At 45.8% G+C, this 21,657-nt stretch overlaps 26 non-coding genes and 1 pseudogene across 26 annotated transcripts; all 27 read right to left on the reverse strand.

Moving 5' to 3' along the window:
• Positions 1–142: 142 nt before the first annotated feature.
• LOC139058569 (5S ribosomal RNA) lies at positions 143–261 on the reverse strand. Its single transcript, XR_011513555.1, has one exon. It is a non-coding gene; the product is annotated as a 5S ribosomal RNA (ribosomal RNA).
• Positions 262–820: 559 nt separating this feature from the next.
• Positions 821–939, reverse strand: LOC139058580 (5S ribosomal RNA). Its single transcript, XR_011513566.1, has one exon. It is a non-coding gene; the product is annotated as a 5S ribosomal RNA (ribosomal RNA).
• Positions 940–1,498: 559 nt separating this feature from the next.
• On the reverse strand, positions 1,499–1,617 carry LOC139058591 (5S ribosomal RNA). The gene has a single exon (XR_011513577.1). It is a non-coding gene; the product is annotated as a 5S ribosomal RNA (ribosomal RNA).
• A 559-nt stretch (positions 1,618–2,176) lies between these two features.
• On the reverse strand, positions 2,177–2,295 carry LOC139058231 (5S ribosomal RNA; annotated as a pseudogene).
• A 3,751-nt stretch (positions 2,296–6,046) lies between these two features.
• LOC139058602 (5S ribosomal RNA) lies at positions 6,047–6,165 on the reverse strand. The gene has a single exon (XR_011513588.1). It is a non-coding gene; the product is annotated as a 5S ribosomal RNA (ribosomal RNA).
• Positions 6,166–6,724: 559 nt separating this feature from the next.
• LOC139058613 (5S ribosomal RNA) lies at positions 6,725–6,843 on the reverse strand. Its single transcript, XR_011513600.1, has one exon. It is a non-coding gene; the product is annotated as a 5S ribosomal RNA (ribosomal RNA).
• Positions 6,844–7,402: 559 nt separating this feature from the next.
• LOC139058624 (5S ribosomal RNA) lies at positions 7,403–7,521 on the reverse strand. The gene has a single exon (XR_011513611.1). It is a non-coding gene; the product is annotated as a 5S ribosomal RNA (ribosomal RNA).
• Positions 7,522–8,080: 559 nt separating this feature from the next.
• Positions 8,081–8,199, reverse strand: LOC139058636 (5S ribosomal RNA). Its single transcript, XR_011513623.1, has one exon. It is a non-coding gene; the product is annotated as a 5S ribosomal RNA (ribosomal RNA).
• A 559-nt stretch (positions 8,200–8,758) lies between these two features.
• On the reverse strand, positions 8,759–8,877 carry LOC139058646 (5S ribosomal RNA). The gene has a single exon (XR_011513633.1). It is a non-coding gene; the product is annotated as a 5S ribosomal RNA (ribosomal RNA).
• Positions 8,878–9,436: 559 nt separating this feature from the next.
• LOC139058657 (5S ribosomal RNA) lies at positions 9,437–9,555 on the reverse strand. Its single transcript, XR_011513644.1, has one exon. It is a non-coding gene; the product is annotated as a 5S ribosomal RNA (ribosomal RNA).
• Positions 9,556–10,114: 559 nt separating this feature from the next.
• Positions 10,115–10,233, reverse strand: LOC139058668 (5S ribosomal RNA). The gene has a single exon (XR_011513655.1). It is a non-coding gene; the product is annotated as a 5S ribosomal RNA (ribosomal RNA).
• A 559-nt stretch (positions 10,234–10,792) lies between these two features.
• On the reverse strand, positions 10,793–10,911 carry LOC139058679 (5S ribosomal RNA). The gene has a single exon (XR_011513666.1). It is a non-coding gene; the product is annotated as a 5S ribosomal RNA (ribosomal RNA).
• Positions 10,912–11,471: 560 nt separating this feature from the next.
• On the reverse strand, positions 11,472–11,590 carry LOC139058690 (5S ribosomal RNA). Its single transcript, XR_011513677.1, has one exon. It is a non-coding gene; the product is annotated as a 5S ribosomal RNA (ribosomal RNA).
• A 559-nt stretch (positions 11,591–12,149) lies between these two features.
• LOC139058701 (5S ribosomal RNA) lies at positions 12,150–12,268 on the reverse strand. The gene has a single exon (XR_011513688.1). It is a non-coding gene; the product is annotated as a 5S ribosomal RNA (ribosomal RNA).
• A 560-nt stretch (positions 12,269–12,828) lies between these two features.
• Positions 12,829–12,947, reverse strand: LOC139058713 (5S ribosomal RNA). Its single transcript, XR_011513699.1, has one exon. It is a non-coding gene; the product is annotated as a 5S ribosomal RNA (ribosomal RNA).
• A 559-nt stretch (positions 12,948–13,506) lies between these two features.
• On the reverse strand, positions 13,507–13,625 carry LOC139058724 (5S ribosomal RNA). Its single transcript, XR_011513711.1, has one exon. It is a non-coding gene; the product is annotated as a 5S ribosomal RNA (ribosomal RNA).
• Positions 13,626–14,184: 559 nt separating this feature from the next.
• On the reverse strand, positions 14,185–14,303 carry LOC139058735 (5S ribosomal RNA). The gene has a single exon (XR_011513722.1). It is a non-coding gene; the product is annotated as a 5S ribosomal RNA (ribosomal RNA).
• A 559-nt stretch (positions 14,304–14,862) lies between these two features.
• On the reverse strand, positions 14,863–14,981 carry LOC139058747 (5S ribosomal RNA). Its single transcript, XR_011513734.1, has one exon. It is a non-coding gene; the product is annotated as a 5S ribosomal RNA (ribosomal RNA).
• A 559-nt stretch (positions 14,982–15,540) lies between these two features.
• On the reverse strand, positions 15,541–15,659 carry LOC139058758 (5S ribosomal RNA). Its single transcript, XR_011513745.1, has one exon. It is a non-coding gene; the product is annotated as a 5S ribosomal RNA (ribosomal RNA).
• Positions 15,660–16,219: 560 nt separating this feature from the next.
• On the reverse strand, positions 16,220–16,338 carry LOC139058769 (5S ribosomal RNA). The gene has a single exon (XR_011513756.1). It is a non-coding gene; the product is annotated as a 5S ribosomal RNA (ribosomal RNA).
• A 559-nt stretch (positions 16,339–16,897) lies between these two features.
• LOC139058780 (5S ribosomal RNA) lies at positions 16,898–17,016 on the reverse strand. Its single transcript, XR_011513767.1, has one exon. It is a non-coding gene; the product is annotated as a 5S ribosomal RNA (ribosomal RNA).
• Positions 17,017–17,575: 559 nt separating this feature from the next.
• LOC139058791 (5S ribosomal RNA) lies at positions 17,576–17,694 on the reverse strand. The gene has a single exon (XR_011513778.1). It is a non-coding gene; the product is annotated as a 5S ribosomal RNA (ribosomal RNA).
• A 559-nt stretch (positions 17,695–18,253) lies between these two features.
• LOC139057946 (5S ribosomal RNA) lies at positions 18,254–18,372 on the reverse strand. The gene has a single exon (XR_011513111.1). It is a non-coding gene; the product is annotated as a 5S ribosomal RNA (ribosomal RNA).
• Positions 18,373–18,931: 559 nt separating this feature from the next.
• Positions 18,932–19,050, reverse strand: LOC139057957 (5S ribosomal RNA). The gene has a single exon (XR_011513122.1). It is a non-coding gene; the product is annotated as a 5S ribosomal RNA (ribosomal RNA).
• Positions 19,051–19,609: 559 nt separating this feature from the next.
• Positions 19,610–19,728, reverse strand: LOC139057968 (5S ribosomal RNA). The gene has a single exon (XR_011513133.1). It is a non-coding gene; the product is annotated as a 5S ribosomal RNA (ribosomal RNA).
• A 559-nt stretch (positions 19,729–20,287) lies between these two features.
• LOC139057979 (5S ribosomal RNA) lies at positions 20,288–20,406 on the reverse strand. The gene has a single exon (XR_011513144.1). It is a non-coding gene; the product is annotated as a 5S ribosomal RNA (ribosomal RNA).
• A 560-nt stretch (positions 20,407–20,966) lies between these two features.
• Positions 20,967–21,085, reverse strand: LOC139057990 (5S ribosomal RNA). Its single transcript, XR_011513155.1, has one exon. It is a non-coding gene; the product is annotated as a 5S ribosomal RNA (ribosomal RNA).
• Positions 21,086–21,657: the final 572 nt, after the last annotated feature.

Raw genomic sequence — 21,657 nt, forward strand, 5'->3', positions numbered from 1 at the left:
TGCTGCGGATGATGAGTGTTTACATTTCGCCAACGCGTCCACTCACCACAGCTTTACGCCTACATGCGCAACATGCCAACTAAAATAATAACACTAATAATAATAAAAAGAAGTACATGCAAAAAAAAATTAAAAAGAAAGGTGCCATCAGCACTCGGTGTTCCCAGGTGGTCTCCCTCCCAAGTACTGACCGAGCCCAATGCTGCTTAGCTTCGGGGATCGGACGAGAACCGGCGTATTCAGCATGGTATGGCCGATGGCGAGAAACGAAGGTTTGTGATGTCACCTGCATCTAAAAATGAGCATTGGCTCTCTACAGCTACAATGAATAGTCTTTACGGGTTACGGAAACGTCTCATTACGTGGTTTGAATTTGTTGATCTGCGCTAGAAAAGAGAAAATTGCGTGTGCGAGTTGTGCAGAGGAGAGTGGACGTAACACGTTGTGTGTGCTTTTCCGCGGCTTGCACAGCTAGGTGGCTTGGAATGTGCTGCCGTCTATGTGATGTTACCAACCTGCACGCGTGTAATAGCGATGCAGTTCGCAGTTTATGCGAATAATTTGCGCGATTAGTGACACTTCTTGTCGCCGTATTACTCCGCGTAATATCATGCCGCGTCTTTCATGTTGTTTTAATTTGTGCGCGCGAAGCTCACATCGATATGTTGACGTACGAGATGCTGCGGATGATGAGTGTTTACATTTCGCCAACGCGTCCACTCACCACAGCTTTACGCCTACATGCGCAACATGCCAACTAAAATAATAACACTAATAATAATAAAAAGAAGTACATGCAAAAAAAAATTAAAAAGAAAGGTGCCATCAGCACTCGGTGTTCCCAGGTGGTCTCCCTCCCAAGTACTGACCGAGCCCAATGCTGCTTAGCTTCGGGGATCGGACGAGAACCGGCGTATTCAGCATGGTATGGCCGATGGCGAGAAACGAAGGTTTCTGATGTCACCTGCATCTAAAAATGAGCATTGGCTCTCTACAGCTACAATGAATAGTCTTTACGGGTTACGGAAACGTCTCATTACGTGGTTTGAATTTGTTGATCTGCGCTAGAAAAGAGAAAATTGCGTGTGCGAGTTGTGCAGAGGAGAGTGGACGTAACACGTTGTGTGTGCTTTTCCGCGGCTTGCACAGCTAGGTGGCTTGGAATGTGCTGCCGTCTATGTGATGTTACCAACCTGCACGCGTGTAATAGCGATGCAGTTCGCAGTTTATGCGAATAATTTGCGCGATTAGTGACACTTCTTGTCGCCGTATTACTCCGCGTAATATCATGCCGCGTCTTTCATGTTGTTTTAATTTGTGCGCGCGAAGCTCACATCGATATGTTGACGTACGAGATGCTGCGGATGATGAGTGTTTACATTTCGCCAACGCGTCCACTCACCACAGCTTTACGCCTACATGCGCAACATGCCAACTAAAATAATAACACTAATAATAATAAAAAGAAGTACATGCAAAAAAAAATTAAAAAGAAAGGTGCCATCAGCACTCGGTGTTCCCAGGTGGTCTCCCTCCCAAGTACTGACCGAGCCCAATGCTGCTTAGCTTCGGGGATCGGACGAGAACCGGCGTATTCAGCATGGTATGGCCGATGGCGAGAAACGAAGGTTTCTGATGTCACCTGCATCTAAAAATGAGCATTGGCTCTCTACAGCTACAATGAATAGTCTTTACGGGTTACGGAAACGTCTCATTACGTGGTTTGAATTTGTTGATCTGCGCTAGAAAAGAGAAAATTGCGTGTGCGAGTTGTGCAGAGGAGAGTGGACGTAACACGTTGTGTGTGCTTTTCCGCGGCTTGCACAGCTAGGTGGCTTGGAATGTGCTGCCGTCTATGTGATGTTACCAACCTGCACGCGTGTAATAGCGATGCAGTTCGCAGTTTATGCGAATAATTTGCGCGATTAGTGACACTTCTTGTCGCCGTATTACTCCGCGTAATATCATGCCGCGTCTTTCATGTTGTTTTAATTTGTGCGCGCGAAGCTCACATCGATATGTTGACGTACGAGATGCTGCGGATGATGAGTGTTTACATTTCGCCAACGCGTCCACTCACCACAGCTTTACGCCTACATGCGCAACATGCCAACTAAAATAATAACACTAATAATAATAAAAAGAAGTACATGCAAAAAAAAATTAAAAAGAAAGGTGCCATCAGCACTCGGTGTTCCCAGGTGGTCTCCCTCCCAAGTACTGACCGAGCCCAATGCTGCTTAGCTTCGGGGATCGGACGAGAACCGGCGTATTCAGCATGGTATGGCCGATTTTTTTTTTCTTTATTTTCTTGTCACAGAAATGCCATGCGAATACATTGTTAAAAGAGAATCAGCTTAGCTTATGCTGACTCTCTGAAATTAATATCGCTTGAATTTCGCCAACTCATCGAACAGCGGCAACCAATCGGGCGGTTCTTTCTGGGCTTTGTACACTTCACGCATGTAGACGACACTTTCAATAAAGTTTTCTCGTACAGAATGGGCATTCACATCAGCATGACATACCGACATTCTTGTGGACCATATACTATGGAGGCTCAGCAGCATAATAAGGTCATATGGAATATCGTTATTGCCTGTGTCTAAGTATCTGATACCACGTGGGGTTATTGGTAATGCTTTCTTTAATGTTCGTTGTAAGATGTCCCAATGAAAAAAGGGATCCCAACAATCAATGAAGACGTGATCGACAGTCTCTGGTTTTTTACACTTTATACAATCGGTGGTCTACGGCACATATATTCCCTTGTCGGCCAGCCAAGTCTTTACAGGCAAGGTATTTGTGTGGAGTTTGAAGAAGAATGATTTTACCGATGGTTTCACAGGCATTCTTTTGACCCTTTTGAGGACATCATCGCCTGAACCTCCATAGTATGCTAGCCTATACATTGGAACTGGCATTAATGAGTCTATCATATCATGGTACAATTTCTTTCTTTTGACGGAACTTAAATATTCTAGCGAGAATCGAACACTAAGCATACGGAAAGATAGCACTACTTCCTGAAGGAAACCTTTCACTGGAGGGGAGTGAACAGTCGAACACGAGACAAGGAAGTCAGGTAACAGATTACCTAATCGCACTTGTGTCATGGTGCGCAAAAATGGATCACTGTGGTTCCGCAAGAACATAAACCGCGATACAATCTGGCGTACAAATAGGTGTGATAGTCCAAGACCACCGCTGCGAACTGATCTGAACAGATTAGAGCGGCTGCAGCGTTCCCAGGTTGAGTTCCAAATGAACACAGCAAACACTCGATGCAGTTTTTGTACATTCACTCGCGACATGAATAGCACTTGTAGTATGTACCATATTTTTGCAACCAGAAAAATGTTGCACACAGTGGAGCGCGCGAACATTGAGAGATTGCGCCCTTGCCATGCCAGCGCTTGTTCCTTCGCCGTCTGTGTTTCCTGTTCCCAGAACTGCTTACTGTCTTTGTAATGCTCAAGCGGCACGCCAAGATATCTCACAGGCGTGGTCACCCACTGTATCTTTGCGAAACTGCGTGGTTTGCTTTGCCACGCGCCATGCCAAAACCCGATGCACTTATCCCAGTTTATGGCACTACCTGTTTTTTCACAATAAGTTTTCGCCAGAGTTACCACTTCGCTGACACTGTCATAGTCATCGCAAAACACTGCTAGATCGTCTGCATAGGAAAGCACTTTCACTTCACTTTGCTGTAATTTGAAACCTCTTATTTTCTCGTTCTCTTTAATGGCTAAGCAAAAAGGCTCCAGGTATATTGCGAAAAGCAATGACGAAATTGGGCACCCCTGTTTCAGAGATGAGCAGACATTGACGCTTCTCGTGAGACTCTTGTTAATAATTAGCCGTGTGCTGCAATCTGTGTACACCATTTTTAAGCCATCAATAATCACTGATCCTATGTTCGTGTATTCTAAAATCTCGAAGAGAATATCATGAGCCACACGGTCAAATGCCTTCTCCAGGTCTAGCTGCAACATTGCAACTTTACCCTCGAAAGCATCGACGCATTCTAGAATGCTCCTGGCGACGTGTACATTGGTAGTTATTGTGCGCCCTTTAATCCCACACGTTTGGTGGGTTCCAACTAAAATTTTTATTACGCTCTGTAACCTTTTCGCCAGTATTTTCATAAAAATTTTATAGTCAGTGTTCGCAAGGCTAATGGGGCGGTACGATGCAACAGAGAAGCGCTTTACAGGATCGTCAGATTTTGGTATCAGGACCATCTGAGCTGTTCGGAATGACGCGGGTATTCGGTTGTTTTTGTAGGACTGCACTAAAAATTCCTTCATAATTGGTGCTATTTCTGCTTTAAATGTTTTGTAGAAAGCTGCACTTAATCCATCCGGCCCAGGTGCCTTTCCTGAGCCTAGTTCTTCTATAGCAGCCTCAACTTCACGCACAGTTATAGACGCTTCGAGGCCTTGTTTAACGCTTTCTTCCAATCGTGGCATAAAGTGCAGGAAGTGGCTTATGAAGCCACCCAGATCAGTTTTTCTTTCGCCAAATAGGTCTCTATAGTGTTCAACAAAGGCGCGTTCAATGGTCCTGCGGTCACTCGTTACTTCGTCATTGTAGCTTATCTGTTTTATATCACTGCGGCGAGCGTAAGCTTTCTCGTCACTTAGCGCACGTTTATTCGGTGTTTCCCCTTGCCACAATCTTTCTGCACGGGATCTTATCATGGCACCACGGTACTTCTCTGTATCGATGATTTCTAACTGGCTTTTAACTTTCTTGATTTCCTTCATGACTTGGCCAGGTTCTGTGCTTTCTACATTCAGTAGAAATTCGAGTTTACTCCTCAGGGCTTTTTCTTTCCGTTTTTCTTCTTGTTTCAGTTTAGTTGCCCTTTCTATAGCACTCATCTTCACTTTATTTTTAAAATCTTCCCACATGGTTACTACATATTTCTCTTCAGCTACAATCAATCGTCCAAGTTTTTCTTTAATGTCATTTACGAAACAGTCATCGTTGAGTAACTTATCGTTAAATTTCCACAAATCCCACGAGAAGTTTGTTTTTCGTTCTTTTGTTCCTATTGTGAAGGCAACCAAACTGTGGTCACTAAAAGAGACTTGGTTGTTCTCGTACGTTTTACATAACGGAACCAGTTCCAGTGACACATAAGCTCTATCTAGCCGAGCATGGCTAAGTCCTTGAAAATGAGTAAAACGCGGAACACTGTGGTCGTACAACACATAGCCGACGTCTTCCAGGTTGTATTCACTGACAAGATTGTTCAATAGCAGTGCACTACGGTCATTCAGCGGCAGTTTTTTCACGCGATCCTCTGGAAAACAAACACAGTTGAAATCGCCAAGTAAAACCAAAAGCTTATCGGTCTTTAAATAATCCTCAACTCGTTCAAAAAAAGACTGTCTCTCGCTCTCTCTATTAGGGGCGTAAATACAGATAACTCGCCAGAAAACTTCATTCAAGGTAAAATCGACAACAACCGATAGCGAGAAACGAAGGTTTCTGATGTCACCTGCATCTAAAAATGAGCATTGGCTCTCTACAGCTACAATGAATAGTCTTTACGGGTTACGGAAACGTCTCATTACGTGGTTTGAATTTGTTGATCTGCGCTAGAAAAGAGAAAATTGCGTGTGCGAGTTGTGCAGAGGAGAGTGGACGTAACACGTTGTGTGTGCTTTTCCGCGGCTTGCACAGCTAGGTGGCTTGGAATGTGCTGCCGTCTATGTGATGTTACCAACCTGCACGCGTGTAATAGCGATGCAGTTCGCAGTTTATGCGAATAATTTGCGCGATTAGTGACACTTCTTGTCGCCGTATTACTCCGCGTAATATCATGCCGCGTCTTTCATGTTGTTTTAATTTGTGCGCGCGAAGCTCACATCGATATGTTGACGTACGAGATGCTGCGGATGATGAGTGTTTACATTTCGCCAACGCGTCCACTCACCACAGCTTTACGCCTACATGCGCAACATGCCAACTAAAATAATAACACTAATAATAATAAAAAGAAGTACATGCAAAAAAAAATTAAAAAGAAAGGTGCCATCAGCACTCGGTGTTCCCAGGTGGTCTCCCTCCCAAGTACTGACCGAGCCCAATGCTGCTTAGCTTCGGGGATCGGACGAGAACCGGCGTATTCAGCATGGTATGGCCGATGGCGAGAAACGAAGGTTTCTGATGTCACCTGCATCTAAAAATGAGCATTGGCTCTCTACAGCTACAATGAATAGTCTTTACGGGTTACGGAAACGTCTCATTACGTGGTTTGAATTTGTTGATCTGCGCTAGAAAAGAGAAAATTGCGTGTGCGAGTTGTGCAGAGGAGAGTGGACGTAACACGTTGTGTGTGCTTTTCCGCGGCTTGCACAGCTAGGTGGCTTGGAATGTGCTGCCGTCTATGTGATGTTACCAACCTGCACGCGTGTAATAGCGATGCAGTTCGCAGTTTATGCGAATAATTTGCGCGATTAGTGACACTTCTTGTCGCCGTATTACTCCGCGTAATATCATGCCGCGTCTTTCATGTTGTTTTAATTTGTGCGCGCGAAGCTCACATCGATATGTTGACGTACGAGATGCTGCGGATGATGAGTGTTTACATTTCGCCAACGCGTCCACTCACCACAGCTTTACGCCTACATGCGCAACATGCCAACTAAAATAATAACACTAATAATAATAAAAAGAAGTACATGCAAAAAAAAATTAAAAAGAAAGGTGCCATCAGCACTCGGTGTTCCCAGGTGGTCTCCCTCCCAAGTACTGACCGAGCCCAATGCTGCTTAGCTTCGGGGATCGGACGAGAACCGGCGTATTCAGCATGGTATGGCCGATGGCGAGAAACGAAGGTTTCTGATGTCACCTGCATCTAAAAATGAGCATTGGCTCTCTACAGCTACAATGAATAGTCTTTACGGGTTACGGAAACGTCTCATTACGTGGTTTGAATTTGTTGATCTGCGCTAGAAAAGAGAAAATTGCGTGTGCGAGTTGTGCAGAGGAGAGTGGACGTAACACGTTGTGTGTGCTTTTCCGCGGCTTGCACAGCTAGGTGGCTTGGAATGTGCTGCCGTCTATGTGATGTTACCAACCTGCACGCGTGTAATAGCGATGCAGTTCGCAGTTTATGCGAATAATTTGCGCGATTAGTGACACTTCTTGTCGCCGTATTACTCCGCGTAATATCATGCCGCGTCTTTCATGTTGTTTTAATTTGTGCGCGCGAAGCTCACATCGATATGTTGACGTACGAGATGCTGCGGATGATGAGTGTTTACATTTCGCCAACGCGTCCACTCACCACAGCTTTACGCCTACATGCGCAACATGCCAACTAAAATAATAACACTAATAATAATAAAAAGAAGTACATGCAAAAAAAAATTAAAAAGAAAGGTGCCATCAGCACTCGGTGTTCCCAGGTGGTCTCCCTCCCAAGTACTGACCGAGCCCAATGCTGCTTAGCTTCGGGGATCGGACGAGAACCGGCGTATTCAGCATGGTATGGCCGATGGCGAGAAACGAAGGTTTCTGATGTCACCTGCATCTAAAAATGAGCATTGGCTCTCTACAGCTACAATGAATAGTCTTTACGGGTTACGGAAACGTCTCATTACGTGGTTTGAATTTGTTGATCTGCGCTAGAAAAGAGAAAATTGCGTGTGCGAGTTGTGCAGAGGAGAGTGGACGTAACACGTTGTGTGTGCTTTTCCGCGGCTTGCACAGCTAGGTGGCTTGGAATGTGCTGCCGTCTATGTGATGTTACCAACCTGCACGCGTGTAATAGCGATGCAGTTCGCAGTTTATGCGAATAATTTGCGCGATTAGTGACACTTCTTGTCGCCGTATTACTCCGCGTAATATCATGCCGCGTCTTTCATGTTGTTTTAATTTGTGCGCGCGAAGCTCACATCGATATGTTGACGTACGAGATGCTGCGGATGATGAGTGTTTACATTTCGCCAACGCGTCCACTCACCACAGCTTTACGCCTACATGCGCAACATGCCAACTAAAATAATAACACTAATAATAATAAAAAGAAGTACATGCAAAAAAAAATTAAAAAGAAAGGTGCCATCAGCACTCGGTGTTCCCAGGTGGTCTCCCTCCCAAGTACTGACCGAGCCCAATGCTGCTTAGCTTCGGGGATCGGACGAGAACCGGCGTATTCAGCATGGTATGGCCGATGGCGAGAAACGAAGGTTTCTGATGTCACCTGCATCTAAAAATGAGCATTGGCTCTCTACAGCTACAATGAATAGTCTTTACGGGTTACGGAAACGTCTCATTACGTGGTTTGAATTTGTTGATCTGCGCTAGAAAAGAGAAAATTGCGTGTGCGAGTTGTGCAGAGGAGAGTGGACGTAACACGTTGTGTGTGCTTTTCCGCGGCTTGCACAGCTAGGTGGCTTGGAATGTGCTGCCGTCTATGTGATGTTACCAACCTGCACGCGTGTAATAGCGATGCAGTTCGCAGTTTATGCGAATAATTTGCGCGATTAGTGACACTTCTTGTCGCCGTATTACTCCGCGTAATATCATGCCGCGTCTTTCATGTTGTTTTAATTTGTGCGCGCGAAGCTCACATCGATATGTTGACGTACGAGATGCTGCGGATGATGAGTGTTTACATTTCGCCAACGCGTCCACTCACCACAGCTTTACGCCTACATGCGCAACATGCCAACTAAAATAATAACACTAATAATAATAAAAAGAAGTACATGCAAAAAAAAATTAAAAAGAAAGGTGCCATCAGCACTCGGTGTTCCCAGGTGGTCTCCCTCCCAAGTACTGACCGAGCCCAATGCTGCTTAGCTTCGGGGATCGGACGAGAACCGGCGTATTCAGCATGGTATGGCCGATGGCGAGAAACGAAGGTTTCTGATGTCACCTGCATCTAAAAATGAGCATTGGCTCTCTACAGCTACAATGAATAGTCTTTACGGGTTACGGAAACGTCTCATTACGTGGTTTGAATTTGTTGATCTGCGCTAGAAAAGAGAAAATTGCGTGTGCGAGTTGTGCAGAGGAGAGTGGACGTAACACGTTGTGTGTGCTTTTCCGCGGCTTGCACAGCTAGGTGGCTTGGAATGTGCTGCCGTCTATGTGATGTTACCAACCTGCACGCGTGTAATAGCGATGCAGTTCGCAGTTTATGCGAATAATTTGCGCGATTAGTGACACTTCTTGTCGCCGTATTACTCCGCGTAATATCATGCCGCGTCTTTCATGTTGTTTTAATTTGTGCGCGCGAAACTCACATCGATATGTTGACGTACGAGATGCTGCGGATGATGAGTGTTTACATTTCGCCAACGCGTCCACTCACCACAGCTTTACGCCTACATGCGCAACATGCCAACTAAAATAATAACACTAATAATAATAAAAAGAAGTACATGCAAAAAAAAATTAAAAAGAAAGGTGCCATCAGCACTCGGTGTTCCCAGGTGGTCTCCCTCCCAAGTACTGACCGAGCCCAATGCTGCTTAGCTTCGGGGATCGGACGAGAACCGGCGTATTCAGCATGGTATGGCCGATGGCGAGAAACGAAGGTTTCTGATGTCACCTGCATCTAAAAATGAGCATTGGCTCTCTACAGCTACAATGAATAGTCTTTACGGGTTACGGAAACGTCTCATTACGTGGTTTGAATTTGTTGATCTGCGCTAGAAAAGAGAAAATTGCGTGTGCGAGTTGTGCAGAGGAGAGTGGACGTAACACGTTGTGTGTGCTTTTCCGCGGCTTGCACAGCTAGGTGGCTTGGAATGTGCTGCCGTCTATGTGATGTTACCAACCTGCACGCGTGTAATAGCGATGCAGTTCGCAGTTTATGCGAATAATTTGCGCGATTAGTGACACTTCTTGTCGCCGTATTACTCCGCGTAATATCATGCCGCGTCTTTCATGTTGTTTTAATTTGTGCGCGCGAAGCTCACATCGATATGTTGACGTACGAGATGCTGCGGATGATGAGTGTTTACATTTCGCCAACGCGTCCACTCACCACAGCTTTACGCCTACATGCGCAACATGCCAACTAAAATAATAACACTAATAATAATAAAAAGAAGTACATGCAAAAAAAAATTAAAAAGAAAGGTGCCATCAGCACTCGGTGTTCCCAGGTGGTCTCCCTCCCAAGTACTGACCGAGCCCAATGCTGCTTAGCTTCGGGGATCGGACGAGAACCGGCGTATTCAGCATGGTATGGCCGATGGCGAGAAACGAAGGTTTCTGATGTCACCTGCATCTAAAAATGAGCATTGGCTCTCTACAGCTACAATGAATAGTCTTTACGGGTTACGGAAACGTCTCATTACGTGGTTTGAATTTGTTGATCTGCGCTAGAAAAGAGAAAATTGCGTGTGCGAGTTGTGCAGAGGAGAGTGGACGTAACACGTTGTGTGTGCTTTTCCGCGGCTTGCACAGCTAGGTGGCTTGGAATGTGCTGCCGTCTATGTGATGTTACCAACCTGCACGCGTGTAATAGCGATGCAGTTCGCAGTTTATGCGAATAATTTGCGCGATTAGTGACACTTCTTGTCGCCGTATTACTCCGCGTAATATCATGCCGCGTCTTTCATGTTGTTTTAATTTGTGCGCGCGAAGCTCACATCGATATGTTGACGTACGAGATGCTGCGGATGATGAGTGTTTACATTTCGCCAACGCGTCCACTCACCACAGCTTTACGCCTACATGCGCAACATGCCAACTAAAATAATAACACTAATAATAATAAAAAGAAGTACATGCAAAAAAAAATTAAAAAGAAAGGTGCCATCAGCACTCGGTGTTCCCAGGTGGTCTCCCTCCCAAGTACTGACCGAGCCCAATGCTGCTTAGCTTCGGGGATCGGACGAGAACCGGCGTATTCAGCATGGTATGGCCGATGGCGAGAAACGAAGGTTTCTGATGTCACCTGCATCTAAAAATGAGCATTGGCTCTCTACAGCTACAATGAATAGTCTTTACGGGTTACGGAAACGTCTCATTACGTGGTTTGAATTTGTTGATCTGCGCTAGAAAAGAGAAAATTGCGTGTGCGAGTTGTGCAGAGGAGAGTGGACGTAACACGTTGTGTGTGCTTTTCCGCGGCTTGCACAGCTAGGTGGCTTGGAATGTGCTGCCGTCTATGTGATGTTACCAACCTGCACGCGTGTAATAGCGATGCAGTTCGCAGTTTATGCGAATAATTTGCGCGATTAGTGACACTTCTTGTCGCCGTATTACTCCGCGTAATATCATGCCGCGTCTTTCATGTTGTTTTAATTTGTGCGCGCGAAGCTCACATCGATATGTTGACGTACGAGATGCTGCGGATGATGAGTGTTTACATTTCGCCAACGCGTCCACTCACCACAGCTTTACGCCTACATGCGCAACATGCCAACTAAAATAATAACACTAATAATAATAAAAAGAAGTACATGCAAAAAAAAAATTAAAAAGAAAGGTGCCATCAGCACTCGGTGTTCCCAGGTGGTCTCCCTCCCAAGTACTGACCGAGCCCAATGCTGCTTAGCTTCGGGGATCGGACGAGAACCGGCGTATTCAGCATGGTATGGCCGATGGCGAGAAACGAAGGTTTCTGATGTCACCTGCATCTAAAAATGAGCATTGGCTCTCTACAGCTACAATGAATAGTCTTTACGGGTTACGGAAACGTCTCATTACGTGGTTTGAATTTGTTGATCTGCGCTAGAAAAGAGAAAATTGCGTGTGCGAGTTGTGCAGAGGAGAGTGGACGTAACACGTTGTGTGTGCTTTTCCGCGGCTTGCACAGCTAGGTGGCTTGGAATGTGCTGCCGTCTATGTGATGTTACCAACCTGCACGCGTGTAATAGCGATGCAGTTCGCAGTTTATGCGAATAATTTGCGCGATTAGTGACACTTCTTGTCGCCGTATTACTCCGCGTAATATCATGCCGCGTCTTTCATGTTGTTTTAATTTGTGCGCGCGAAGCTCACATCGATATGTTGACGTACGAGATGCTGCGGATGATGAGTGTTTACATTTCGCCAACGCGTCCACTCACCACAGCTTTACGCCTACATGCGCAACATGCCAACTAAAATAATAACACTAATAATAATAAAAAGAAGTACATGCAAAAAAAAATTAAAAAGAAAGGTGCCATCAGCACTCGGTGTTCCCAGGTGGTCTCCCTCCCAAGTACTGACCGAGCCCAATGCTGCTTAGCTTCGGGGATCGGACGAGAACCGGCGTATTCAGCATGGTATGGCCGATGGCGAGAAACGAAGGTTTCTGATGTCACCTGCATCTAAAAATGAGCATTGGCTCTCTACAGCTACAATGAATAGTCTTTACGGGTTACGGAAACGTCTCATTACGTGGTTTGAATTTGTTGATCTGCGCTAGAAAAGAGAAAATTGCGTGTGCGAGTTGTGCAGAGGAGAGTGGACGTAACACGTTGTGTGTGCTTTTCCGCGGCTTGCACAGCTAGGTGGCTTGGAATGTGCTGCCGTCTATGTGATGTTACCAACCTGCACGCGTGTAATAGCGATGCAGTTCGCAGTTTATGCGAATAATTTGCGCGATTAGTGACACTTCTTGTCGCCGTATTACTCCGCGTAATATCATGCCGCGTCTTTCATGTTGTTTTAATTTGTGCGCGCGAAGCTCACATCGATATGTTGACGTACGAGATGCTGCGGATGATGAGTGTTTACATTTCGCCAACGCGTCCACTCACCACAGCTTTACGCCTACATGCGCAACATGCCAACTAAAATAATAACACTAATAATAATAAAAAGAAGTACATGCAAAAAAAAAATTAAAAAGAAAGGTGCCATCAGCACTCGGTGTTCCCAGGTGGTCTCCCTCCCAAGTACTGACCGAGCCCAATGCTGCTTAGCTTCGGGGATCGGACGAGAACCGGCGTATTCAGCATGGTATGGCCGATGGCGAGAAACGAAGGTTTCTGATGTCACCTGCATCTAAAAATGAGCATTGGCTCTCTACAGCTACAATGAATAGTCTTTACGGGTTACGGAAACGTCTCATTACGTGGTTTGAATTTGTTGATCTGCGCTAGAAAAGAGAAAATTGCGTGTGCGAGTTGTGCAGAGGAGAGTGGACGTAACACGTTGTGTGTGCTTTTCCGCGGCTTGCACAGCTAGGTGGCTTGGAATGTGCTGCCGTCTATGTGATGTTACCAACCTGCACGCGTGTAATAGCGATGCAGTTCGCAGTTTATGCGAATAATTTGCGCGATTAGTGACACTTCTTGTCGCCGTATTACTCCGCGTAATATCATGCCGCGTCTTTCATGTTGTTTTAATTTGTGCGCGCGAAGCTCACATCGATATGTTGACGTACGAGATGCTGCGGATGATGAGTGTTTACATTTCGCCAACGCGTCCACTCACCACAGCTTTACGCCTACATGCGCAACATGCCAACTAAAATAATAACACTAATAATAATAAAAAGAAGTACATGCAAAAAAAAATTAAAAAGAAAGGTGCCATCAGCACTCGGTGTTCCCAGGTGGTCTCCCTCCCAAGTACTGACCGAGCCCAATGCTGCTTAGCTTCGGGGATCGGACGAGAACCGGCGTATTCAGCATGGTATGGCCGATGGCGAGAAACGAAGGTTTCTGATGTCACCTGCATCTAAAAATGAGCATTGGCTCTCTACAGCTACAATGAATAGTCTTTACGGGTTACGGAAACGTCTCATTACGTGGTTTGAATTTGTTGATCTGCGCTAGAAAAGAGAAAATTGCGTGTGCGAGTTGTGCAGAGGAGAGTGGACGTAACACGTTGTGTGTGCTTTTCCGCGGCTTGCACAGCTAGGTGGCTTGGAATGTGCTGCCGTCTATGTGATGTTACCAACCTGCACGCGTGTAATAGCGATGCAGTTCGCAGTTTATGCGAATAATTTGCGCGATTAGTGACACTTCTTGTCGCCGTATTACTCCGCGTAATATCATGCCGCGTCTTTCATGTTGTTTTAATTTGTGCGCGCGAAGCTCACATCGATATGTTGACGTACGAGATGCTGCGGATGATGAGTGTTTACATTTCGCCAACGCGTCCACTCACCACAGCTTTACGCCTACATGCGCAACATGCCAACTAAAATAATAACACTAATAATAATAAAAAGAAGTACATGCAAAAAAAAATTAAAAAGAAAGGTGCCATCAGCACTCGGTGTTCCCAGGTGGTCTCCCTCCCAAGTACTGACCGAGCCCAATGCTGCTTAGCTTCGGGGATCGGACGAGAACCGGCGTATTCAGCATGGTATGGCCGATGGCGAGAAACGAAGGTTTCTGATGTCACCTGCATCTAAAAATGAGCATTGGCTCTCTACAGCTACAATGAATAGTCTTTACGGGTTACGGAAACGTCTCATTACGTGGTTTGAATTTGTTGATCTGCGCTAGAAAAGAGAAAATTGCGTGTGCGAGTTGTGCAGAGGAGAGTGGACGTAACACGTTGTGTGTGCTTTTCCGCGGCTTGCACAGCTAGGTGGCTTGGAATGTGCTGCCGTCTATGTGATGTTACCAACCTGCACGCGTGTAATAGCGATGCAGTTCGCAGTTTATGCGAATAATTTGCGCGATTAGTGACACTTCTTGTCGCCGTATTACTCCGCGTAATATCATGCCGCGTCTTTCATGTTGTTTTAATTTGTGCGCGCGAAGCTCACATCGATATGTTGACGTACGAGATGCTGCGGATGATGAGTGTTTACATTTCGCCAACGCGTCCACTCACCACAGCTTTACGCCTACATGCGCAACATGCCAACTAAAATAATAACACTAATAATAATAAAAAGAAGTACATGCAAAAAAAAATTAAAAAGAAAGGTGCCATCAGCACTCGGTGTTCCCAGGTGGTCTCCCTCCCAAGTACTGACCGAGCCCAATGCTGCTTAGCTTCGGGGATCGGACGAGAACCGGCGTATTCAGCATGGTATGGCCGATGGCGAGAAACGAAGGTTTCTGATGTCACCTGCATCTAAAAATGAGCATTGGCTCTCTACAGCTACAATGAATAGTCTTTACGGGTTACGGAAACGTCTCATTACGTGGTTTGAATTTGTTGATCTGCGCTAGAAAAGAGAAAATTGCGTGTGCGAGTTGTGCAGAGGAGAGTGGACGTAACACGTTGTGTGTGCTTTTCCGCGGCTTGCACAGCTAGGTGGCTTGGAATGTGCTGCCGTCTATGTGATGTTACCAACCTGCACGCGTGTAATAGCGATGCAGTTCGCAGTTTATGCGAATAATTTGCGCGATTAGTGACACTTCTTGTCGCCGTATTACTCCGCGTAATATCATGCCGCGTCTTTCATGTTGTTTTAATTTGTGCGCGCGAAGCTCACATCGATATGTTGACGTACGAGATGCTGCGGATGATGAGTGTTTACATTTCGCCAACGCGTCCACTCACCACAGCTTTACGCCTACATGCGCAACATGCCAACTAAAATAATAACACTAATAATAATAAAAAGAAGTACATGCAAAAAAAAATTAAAAAGAAAGGTGCCATCAGCACTCGGTGTTCCCAGGTGGTCTCCCTCCCAAGTACTGACCGAGCCCAATGCTGCTTAGCTTCGGGGATCGGACGAGAACCGGCGTATTCAGCATGGTATGGCCGATGGCGAGAAACGAAGGTTTCTGATGTCACCTGCATCTAAAAATGAGCATTGGCTCTCTACAGCTACAATGAATAGTCTTTACGGGTTACGGAAACGTCTCATTACGTGGTTTGAATTTGTTGATCTGCGCTAGAAAAGAGAAAATTGCGTGTGCGAGTTGTGCAGAGGAGAGTGGACGTAACACGTTGTGTGTGCTTTTCCGCGGCTTGCACAGCTAGGTGGCTTGGAATGTGCTGCCGTCTATGTGATGTTACCAACCTGCACGCGTGTAATAGCGATGCAGTTCGCAGTTTATGCGAATAATTTGCGCGATTAGTGACACTTCTTGTCGCCGTATTACTCCGCGTAATATCATGCCGCGTCTTTCATGTTGTTTTAATTTGTGCGCGCGAAGCTCACATCGATATGTTGACGTACGAGATGCTGCGGATGATGAGTGTTTACATTTCGCCAACGCGTCCACTCACCACAGCTTTACGCCTACATGCGCAACATGCCAACTAAAATAATAACACTAATAATAATAAAAAGAAGTACATGCAAAAAAAAAATTAAAAAGAAAGGTGCCATCAGCACTCGGTGTTCCCAGGTGGTCTCCCTCCCAAGTACTGACCGAGCCCAATGCTGCTTAGCTTCGGGGATCGGACGAGAACCGGCGTATTCAGCATGGTATGGCCGATGGCGAGAAACGAAGGTTTCTGATGTCACCTGCATCTAAAAATGAGCATTGGCTCTCTACAGCTACAATGAATAGTCTTTACGGGTTACGGAAACGTCTCATTACGTGGTTTGAATTTGTTGATCTGCGCTAGAAAAGAGAAAATTGCGTGTGCGAGTTGTGCAGAGGAGAGTGGACGTAACACGTTGTGTGTGCTTTTCCGCGGCTTGCACAGCTAGGTGGCTTGGAATGTGCTGCCGTCTATGTGATGTTACCAACCTGCACGCGTGTAATAGCGATGCAGTTCGCAGTTTATGCGAATAATTTGCGCGATTAGTGACACTTCTTGTCGCCGTATTACTCCGCGTAATATCATGCCGCGTCTTTCATGTTGTTTTAATTTGTGCGCGCGAAGCTCACATCGATATGTTGACGTACGAGATGCTGCGGATGATGAGTGTTTACATTTCGCCAACGCGTCCACTCACCACAGCTTTACGCCTACATGCGCAACATGCCAACTAAAATAATAACACTAATAATAATAAAAAGAAGTACATGCAAAAAAAAATTAAAAAGAAAGGTGCCATCAGCACTCGGTGTTCCCAGGTGGTCTCCCTCCCAAGTACTGACCGAGCCCAATGCTGCTTAGCTTCGGGGATCGGACGAGAACCGGCGTATTCAGCATGGTATGGCCGATGGCGAGAAACGAAGGTTTCTGATGTCACCTGCATCTAAAAATGAGCATTGGCTCTCTACAGCTACAATGAATAGTCTTTACGGGTTACGGAAACGTCTCATTACGTGGTTTGAATTTGTTGATCTGCGCTAGAAAAGAGAAAATTGCGTGTGCGAGTTGTGCAGAGGAGAGTGGACGTAACACGTTGTGTGTGCTTTTCCGCGGCTTGCACAGCTAGGTGGCTTGGAATGTGCTGCCGTCTATGTGATGTTACCAACCTGCACGCGTGTAATAGCGATGCAGTTCGCAGTTTATGCGAATAATTTGCGCGATTAGTGACACTTCTTGTCGCCGTATTACTCCGCGTAATATCATGCCGCGTCTTTCATGTTGTTTTAATTTGTGCGCGCGAAGCTCACATCGATATGTTGACGTACGAGATGCTGCGGATGATGAGTGTTTACATTTCGCCAACGCGTCCACTCACCACAGCTTTACGCCTACATGCGCAACATGCCAACTAAAATAATAACACTAATAATAATAAAAAGAAGTACATGCAAAAAAAAATTAAAAAGAAAGGTGCCATCAGCACTCGGTGTTCCCAGGTGGTCTCCCTCCCAAGTACTGACCGAGCCCAATGCTGCTTAGCTTCGGGGATCGGACGAGAACCGGCGTATTCAGCATGGTATGGCCGATGGCGAGAAACGAAGGTTTCTGATGTCACCTGCATCTAAAAATGAGCATTGGCTCTCTACAGCTACAATGAATAGTCTTTACGGGTTACGGAAACGTCTCATTACGTGGTTTGAATTTGTTGATCTGCGCTAGAAAAGAGAAAATTGCGTGTGCGAGTTGTGCAGAGGAGAGTGGACGTAACACGTTGTGTGTGCTTTTCCGCGGCTTGCACAGCTAGGTGGCTTGGAATGTGCTGCCGTCTATGTGATGTTACCAACCTGCACGCGTGTAATAGCGATGCAGTTCGCAGTTTATGCGAATAATTTGCGCGATTAGTGACACTTCTTGTCGCCGTATTACTCCGCGTAATATCATGCCGCGTCTTTCATGTTGTTTTAATTTGTGCGCGCGAAGCTCACATCGATATGTTGACGTACGAGATGCTGCGGATGATGAGTGTTTACATTTCGCCAACGCGTCCACTCACCACAGCTTTACGCCTACATGCGCAACATGCCAACTAAAATAATAACACTAATAATAATAAAAAGAAGTACATGCAAAAAAAAATTAAAAAGAAAGGTGCCATCAGCACTCGGTGTTCCCAGGTGGTCTCCCTCCCAAGTACTGACCGAGCCCAATGCTGCTTAGCTTCGGGGATCGGACGAGAACCGGCGTATTCAGCATGGTATGGCCGATGGCGAGAAACGAAGGTTTCTGATGTCACCTGCATCTAAAAATGAGCATTGGCTCTCTACAGCTACAATGAATAGTCTTTACGGGTTACGGAAACGTCTCATTACGTGGTTTGAATTTGTTGATCTGCGCTAGAAAAGAGAAAATTGCGTGTGCGAGTTGTGCAGAGGAGAGTGGACGTAACACGTTGTGTGTGCTTTTCCGCGGCTTGCACAGCTAGGTGGCTTGGAATGTGCTGCCGTCTATGTGATGTTACCAACCTGCACGCGTGTAATAGCGATGCAGTTCGCAGTTTATGCGAATAATTTGCGCGATTAGTGACACTTCTTGTCGCCGTATTACTCCGCGTAATATCATGCCGCGTCTTTCATGTTGTTTTAATTTGTGCGCGCGAAGCTCACATCGATATGTTGACGTACGAGATGCTGCGGATGATGAGTGTTTACATTTCGCCAACGCGTCCACTCACCACAGCTTTACGCCTACATGCGCAACATGCCAACTAAAATAATAACACTAATAATAATAAAAAGAAGTACATGCAAAAAAAAATTAAAAAGAAAGGTGCCATCAGCACTCGGTGTTCCCAGGTGGTCTCCCTCCCAAGTACTGACCGAGCCCAATGCTGCTTAGCTTCGGGGATCGGACGAGAACCGGCGTATTCAGCATGGTATGGCCGATGGCGAGAAACGAAGGTTTCTGATGTCACCTGCATCTAAAAATGAGCATTGGCTCTCTACAGCTACAATGAATAGTCTTTACGGGTTACGGAAACGTCTCATTACGTGGTTTGAATTTGTTGATCTGCGCTAGAAAAGAGAAAATTGCGTGTGCGAGTTGTGCAGAGGAGAGTGGACGTAACACGTTGTGTGTGCTTTTCCGCGGCTTGCACAGCTAGGTGGCTTGGAATGTGCTGCCGTCTATGTGATGTTACCAACCTGCACGCGTGTAATAGCGATGCAGTTCGCAGTTTATGCGAATAATTTGCGCGATTAGTGACACTTCTTGTCGCCGTATTACTCCGCGTAATATCATGCCGCGTCTTTCATGTTGTTTTAATTTGTGCGCGCGAAGCTCACATCGATATGTTGACGTACGAGATGCTGCGGATGATGAGTGTTTACATTTCGCCAACGCGTCCACTCACCACAGCTTTACGCCTACATGCGCAACATGCCAACTAAAATAATAACACTAATAATAATAAAAAGAAGTACATGCAAAAAAAAATTAAAAAGAAAGGTGCCATCAGCACTCGGTGTTCCCAGGTGGTCTCCCTCCCAAGTACTGACCGAGCCCAATGCTGCTTAGCTTCGGGGATCGGACGAGAACCGGCGTATTCAGCATGGTATGGCCGATGGCGAGAAACGAAGGTTTCTGATGTCACCTGCATCTAAAAATGAGCATTGGCTCTCTACAGCTACAATGAATAGTCTTTACGGGTTACGGAAACGTCTCATTACGTGGTTTGAATTTGTTGATCTGCGCTAGAAAAGAGAAAATTGCGTGTGCGAGTTGTGCAGAGGAGAGTGGACGTAACACGTTGTGTGTGCTTTTCCGCGGCTTGCACAGCTAGGTGGCTTGGAATGTGCTGCCGTCTATGTGATGTTACCAACCTGCACGCGTGTAATAGCGATGCAGTTCGCAGTTTATGCGAATAATTTGCGCGATTAGTGACACTTCTTGTCGCCGTATTACTCCGCGTAATATCATGCCGCGTCTTTCATGTTGTTTTAATTTGTGCGCGCGAAGCTCACATCGATATGTTGACGTACGAGATGCTGCGGATGATGAGTGTTTACATTTCGCCAACGCGTCCACTCACCACAGCTTTACGCCTACATGCGCAACATGCCAACTAAAATAATAACACTAATAATAATAAAAAGAAGTACATGCAAAAAAAAATTAAAAAGAAAGGTGCCATCAGCACTCGGTGTTCCCAGGTGGTCTCCCTCCCAAGTACTGACCGAGCCCAATGCTGCTTAGCTTCGGGGATCGGACGAGAACCGGCGTATTCAGCATGGTATGGCCGATGGCGAGAAACGAAGGTTTCTGATGTCACCTGCATCTAAAAATGAGCATTGGCTCTCTACAGCTACAATGAATAGTCTTTACGGGTTACGGAAACGTCTCATTACGTGGTTTGAATTTGTTGATCTGCGCTAGAAAAGAGAAAATTGCGTGTGCGAGTTGTGCAGAGGAGAGTGGACGTAACACGTTGTGTGTGCTTTTCCGCGGCTTGCACAGCTAGGTGGCTTGGAATGTGCTGCCGTCTATGTGATGTTACCAACCTGCACGCGTGTAATAGCGATGCAGTTCGCAGTTTATGCGAATAATTTGCGCGATTAGTGACACTTCTTGTCGCCGTATTACTCCGCGTAATATCATGCCGCGTCTTTCATGTTGTTTTAATTTGTGCGCGCGAAGCTCACATCGATATGTTGACGTACGAGATGCTGCGGATGATGAGTGTTTACATTTCGCCAACGCGTCCACTCACCACAGCTTTACGCCTACATGCGCAACATGCCAACTAAAATAATAACACTAATAATAATAAAAAGAAGTACATGCAAAAAAAAAATTAAAAAGAAAGGTGCCATCAGCACTCGGTGTTCCCAGGTGGTCTCCCTCCCAAGTACTGACCGAGCCCAATGCTGCTTAGCTTCGGGGATCGGACGAGAACCGGCGTATTCAGCATGGTATGGCCGATGGCGAGAAACGAAGGTTTCTGATGTCACCTGCATCTAAAAATGAGCATTGGCTCTCTACAGCTACAATGAATAGTCTTTACGGGTTACGGAAACGTCTCATTACGTGGTTTGAATTTGTTGATCTGCGCTAGAAAAGAGAAAATTGCGTGTGCGAGTTGTGCAGAGGAGAGTGGACGTAACACGTTGTGTGTGCTTTTCCGCGGCTTGCACAGCTAGGTGGCTTGGAATGTGCTGCCGTCTATGTGATGTTACCAACCTGCACGCGTGTAATAGCGATGCAGTTCGCAGTTTATGCGAATAATTTGCGCGATTAGTGACACTTCTTGTCGCCGTATTACTCCGCGTAATATCATGCCGCGTCTTTCATGTTGTTTTAATTTGTGCGCGCGAAGCTCACATCGATATGTTGACGTACGAGATGCTGCGGATGATGAGTGTTTACATTTCGCCAACGCGTCCACTCACCACAGCTTTACGCCTACATGCGCAACATGCCAACTAAAATAATAACACTAATAATAATAAAAAGAAGTACATGCAAAAAAAAAATTAAAAAGAAAGGTGCCATCAGCAC

Source organism: Dermacentor albipictus, chromosome 3 (assembly GCF_038994185.2).
Source record: "Dermacentor albipictus isolate Rhodes 1998 colony chromosome 3, USDA_Dalb.pri_finalv2, whole genome shotgun sequence".
In the NCBI taxonomy this organism is placed as follows: Eukaryota; Metazoa; Arthropoda; class Arachnida; order Ixodida; family Ixodidae; genus Dermacentor; species Dermacentor albipictus.